The 5,199-nt window shown below is 26.4% G+C and overlaps 1 protein-coding gene across 1 annotated transcript in view; it reads left to right on the top strand.

Annotated features, from left to right (window-relative positions):
- LOC107614467 (ADP-ribosylation factor GTPase-activating protein AGD1) overlaps positions 1-5,199 on the top strand; it is a 20,050-nt gene that overhangs the window by 11,109 nt on the left and 3,742 nt on the right. The window lies entirely within an intron of this gene.

The following is a 5,199-nucleotide window of genomic DNA, read 5'->3' as shown; positions in this document are numbered from 1 at the left end:
GGTATACGGATATATTTAAAAATTTTCTTATATTTTTATCGCGTGAAACTTTTCAAAATGAATATCATTGTTTTTATTTGTTCCAATGGGATACCTTAATTTAATTTTAAGAATAAATGATAAATAAGGTCCTTATTTTTTATCTCAAAAACAAATTAAATAAGTTTTCAATTAATTAAGAATGCAAAAATATCTTTTACTCTCTAAAATGCGAGACATCTAAATCTCTTCGATCGAGGAATTGATTTATCCTTATATATTTTGGACGAGGAGATTTAAGTATCTTATATTTTAGAAGATCAAGAATGTCTTTGTATTTTCAATTAGTCAAAAACTTATGTACCTTTCAATTAGAAAGCTAGAGACTTATTCGTCCTTTTTTCTAATTAATACAATAATGAAGATGTGTTATTTTTTCTGCAAAATTCAAGGATTTGTCATATATGTTTGTGAGATATTTATACACACACATGCACGTGAATACTTGATCGATTGTTGCTGCACATTCTACTCTATAGCAATTGATAAAACTATTTGCATGACATTGAAATTTATTGGGAGAAAAACAAGATAATGAAAATAAGAAAACATGCACACTAAATAATCTACTTAATTCTTAGTGATAATGGTGTATGCATAGCATTGTTGAGTTGATTGGTTGGTCTCTTTATAACGAGGAACTACCAACCTAAGCTACTATATATTGTCTCTCCTTAAAACATAATAAACTTCATGACCTCTCACTCTTATGTCATCACTATTTTACTTTCAAACATAATAAATTATTGTACACTAAAGTAATTTTGATGGTAAATTGGTAATAATAATGTTAATTAATGAACAGATTGAACAGCAACGTGCATTGGCAGCAGGAGTAAGGTATTCAAACTAGGACTTTTTCTTTTCTTTTCTTTTCTTTTTTCCTTTTTTTTTTAAAAATTTTATTTTTCCATTCCCATGCATATGGTTTTGTTACTTTGTAATGCTAAAACCGTGAAAGGCATGTCTTTCCGATTTTAGAGAAGCCAAGTCACACAAAACTTTTATAGTTGGTTAGTAGGGAATAGGAAAAAGGCTAAAAAATTTGGATATAGAAGTAGAATGAGTGTTATACCTTAACGTGATAATTTTTGGTGTTTTTTAAAACTATGAAAGGTACACAAATCGGACCCTTCGATTTGTGTTTAAAAAATTTTAAAAGTTTGGAGTACACAAATCGGACAGTTCGAGTACAGAAATCGGACGGTCCAATTTGTGTATCTAAAAATCGGACAGTCCGATTTCTGTACCTCTTAAAAATCGGACGGTCCGATTTGTACTTCATACATTAAATTATCCCACATTTTAAAAAAATACCATAGTAGATTACAATTTAAAAAAACACCATTGTTAATCCAATATTAAAAATAAAAAAAGTGTAGAAAAAAGGGTTAAATCAAATATCACCACCTTTAATTTAGCATTTTGGATTCACTCATTGATCTTATGAATGAACGTAGTACGTACCTAGAATCTATCGTGCTATTATTCACTACATATATGCTTCGCTTTAAGCATGTTAACTTTAATGAAAGTTGGTCGTCTTTACATGTTTTCTATTTATAGAAACTATGCTCTGCTTTGTATCTTAGCTAGATTAATATTCATAAACCAATCAATGGAACCAAAATAGAATTCTTTTTCAATTTTTAGATGGTATACGTGGATTGTTAACATTACACATATTACTCATAAAGTTTGTAGTAATTAAACCCGTGATCACTACTAATATTATACTATAGCGAAATTGGCAAACAACATAATATATTCATATCAAATCATAATAAAAGCACAAATAAATTATTGTGTTATTATTATTATTAGGGTAATTTACATAAATAAAATAAATAAAAAAAAGTGTTATGCAAATACAATATTCTGAAAAATCAGGTGCAAATACAATAAACCTAATTATATGTAATTTGCGACATCCCAGTTTTTGATTACACGTAATCTGCTAAACTCTGTCAGCTGTCGCAGATTACGTTCAGAAGCTGCAAACCTCTTGTAACGGTTTATGAACAGATGGGCCCAAAGTGTATTCAGCGAGACCCTGTGAAATGTGGCTGCCTGAAAAATGTCTATGTGTGTGTTTGACAAACGCGTTGGAAAAAAGAGAAGTGATTCCACCTCTGAACACACGTTCACGTGAAGCTAAAATTTGTTGTTTCTGCGTTCATGTTCATGAGAAACTATTAATTTATCCATTAAGAACCAACTAAAATTAACAATTTTTTTTTGTTGGATGTCTTGTTGTCTTTTAAGGATAATTATCAATGTCGTTATTTATTTATTTTTTTATTATTGTTTTCAAATAATTAGCTAAATTTACTGTGTAAAATTAAAAAATATTAGTGATTTTAAATTATTTTTATTTATAAAAATTAAATAAATGATATATTAGTTATTAGCATGTCATGTAAATATATTTTGAAAAGAGATCATTAATAGAAGGTTAATAATCAGTCTCATAAAATTAAATATTAAAAATAAAAAAAGTTTTTTTTTTTTAAATTTCGTAACCCTTCAAAAAAATATTAAGAATCAGATCGGGTATTCACTCAAAAATCATATAGAGGAATACTAGGAGGTCAGCAACTTTTGTAATTTGTAGCTATCAAATAACTATCAATAATAATTTTAATAGTGTGAGATTGGTGTGAGATTTCATCTAATAACTCACTTTTTTTTGCTAGTTACATGCTGGTCAGAATTTAACCTACACTTTTCCAATCATATATATACAATACCTTTGATCAATCTTGTTTAACAATATCAAAGAAACCTAACCCTTAAAAATAGAAATGCATGACTAGAGAACAAAAGAAACCCACTTGTCACGCCTTGAATTCAAACAAAACAAAATAAATAGAATTTCTTAACTTTTATCCTAATCTTATTAATAATAGTTTAACGAACCCTAATGAACTCTGATAAGCACGATGTCATAAGGTGGAGGCAGCATAACTTTTATTATTTCAGCCAACATTTCATTAAACAATTGAACTAATCCACTTCTTCTATTTTGATAGGAGAGTGGGGGGTTACACAAAAAACTTTTTTCTTTTAAAAATAATGTTTATTATCTCCCACACTCCAACAACAGTTCTAAAGTCCTAATAAACAATAAAGTAATTATGATATATAAGACCAAAATTAATTAATTTTTTATAGAATCTAATTATTTTTGTAGGCCCACTCTAGTGCGTAACGTGGATACCCATCTGCTTGTATGGCCGGTTTTGATCAAATTCGATGGTATATAAAAAATTTAACATAAAAATAATTTATTAATAAAAAATTTTATTATTTAAATTTTCTTTAAAAGAATTTAATTAAGTAGTTTTTACCTGGAGAATTTCATGGACCTTGTACAACTATCATCATGATTTCTTGTTGCTATTGCATACAAATTCCACGCGGTATCATCATTCATCCCGTGCAGTAACTTGTCCTAGATTAAAACTTTAGCAGTCAAAAAGATGGGAAAAAATGACATCTTTTATAAAAGCAACACTTTATTGTATGAATGAGTAGACAAATATTGACGTTTGCGGGACTTTTAACTACCCTACTTTTTCTGTGAATATAAACAGTAGTCACACTTGTATGATGTGAACTTTCCTGTATTATTAGATTGGATGAGATGAATGATTTATTTTTCTTATAAGTTATACAACATATTAATTATTAAATGTAATTAAAATAGTTTGTATTCATTTTTGAATTAATTTATCCATATTTATTACCGTTAAAGGCTTTCTTGATATTTTTTTTTCAAAAATTAATCTATCTAAAATATAAGGGCAAAACACTAAAATAAGCCAAGGGAAAGAAATTTTTACGCAAATCCACCAAACCAAAATCTGGTTCATGAATCAACCAATGCATGTTTATATGTAGTTCGAATTAACTATATTCGAACTTGATCTACACATAATTCGAATCATGTTAGCTTCGAATTATACACAAAACTCACACACACTAATTCGAATCAACCTGATTCGAATTACACACATACAATAATTCGAATCAGGTTGATTCGAATTACACCCTCATTTATTAAAAAAATTAATAATTTAAAATAAAAAAATATATATTTTATTTCATATATTAAAAAAACCTAACAAAATATTTAATTACGAGACTTCTTTAAAATATTAATGAGTTATCAATTCGAATTCCATACAATACTCTTTTGTCCATTTTTAATAGCTCATGAATATTTTTTAATAAATTTTTTTAAATTATATGGTGAGATATTACATGATTCGAATTACGCATGGAAAGTTCAATCACTCTGATTCGAATTATATGGTGAGCAATTCGAATTCTATACAATACTCTTCTGCCCATTTTTGATAGCTCATGAATATTTTTTAATAAATTTATTTTAACTATACCACAAAAAAAAATATTTTATTCTATGCAAAATAATTTAAAAAATTGATTAAAAAATGTTAGGAGTACTATAAAAATTTGTAATGTTCTAATGACTTAGGTAAATACATGCATGTACACAAATTTTAAATAAAATACTCTACATAGTCAATAATAATTTAGAAATTAAAGAAAATATTTTATTCCATCCAAAACAATTAAAAAATATATTTTATTCTATACAAAATAATTTAAAAAATGGCTTAAAAAATGTTATGAGTACTATAAAAGTTTGAAATATTCTAGTGATTTAGATAAATACATGATAAAAGTATATTTTCTTTAATTTCTAAATTATTATCGATTATGTAGAGTATTTCTTTAATGTCCTAAGTCATTACAAATTTTTATAGTACTCCTAACATCTTTTAAGTCATTTTTTAAATTATTTTGCATAGAATAAAATATTTTTTTGTCGTATGATTAAAATAAATTTATTAAAAAATATTCATGAGCTATCAAAAATGGGCAGGAGAGTATTGTATAGAATTTGAATTGCTCACCATATAATTCGAATCAGAGTGATTGAACTTCCCATGCGCAATTCGAATCATGTAATATCTCACCATATAATTTAAAAAAAAAATTATTAAAAAATATTCATTAACTATTAAAAATGGACAAAAGAGTATTGTATAGAATTCAAATTGATAGCCCATTAATATTTTAAAGAAGTCTCGTAATTAAATATTTTGTTAGCTTTTTTTAATGCATGAAATA

The sequence above is a fragment of the Arachis ipaensis genome, chromosome B08 (assembly GCF_000816755.2).
Source record: "Arachis ipaensis cultivar K30076 chromosome B08, Araip1.1, whole genome shotgun sequence".
Taxonomy (NCBI): domain Eukaryota; kingdom Viridiplantae; phylum Streptophyta; class Magnoliopsida; order Fabales; family Fabaceae; genus Arachis; species Arachis ipaensis.
This window is presented reverse-complemented; position numbering and strand designations above follow the sequence as displayed.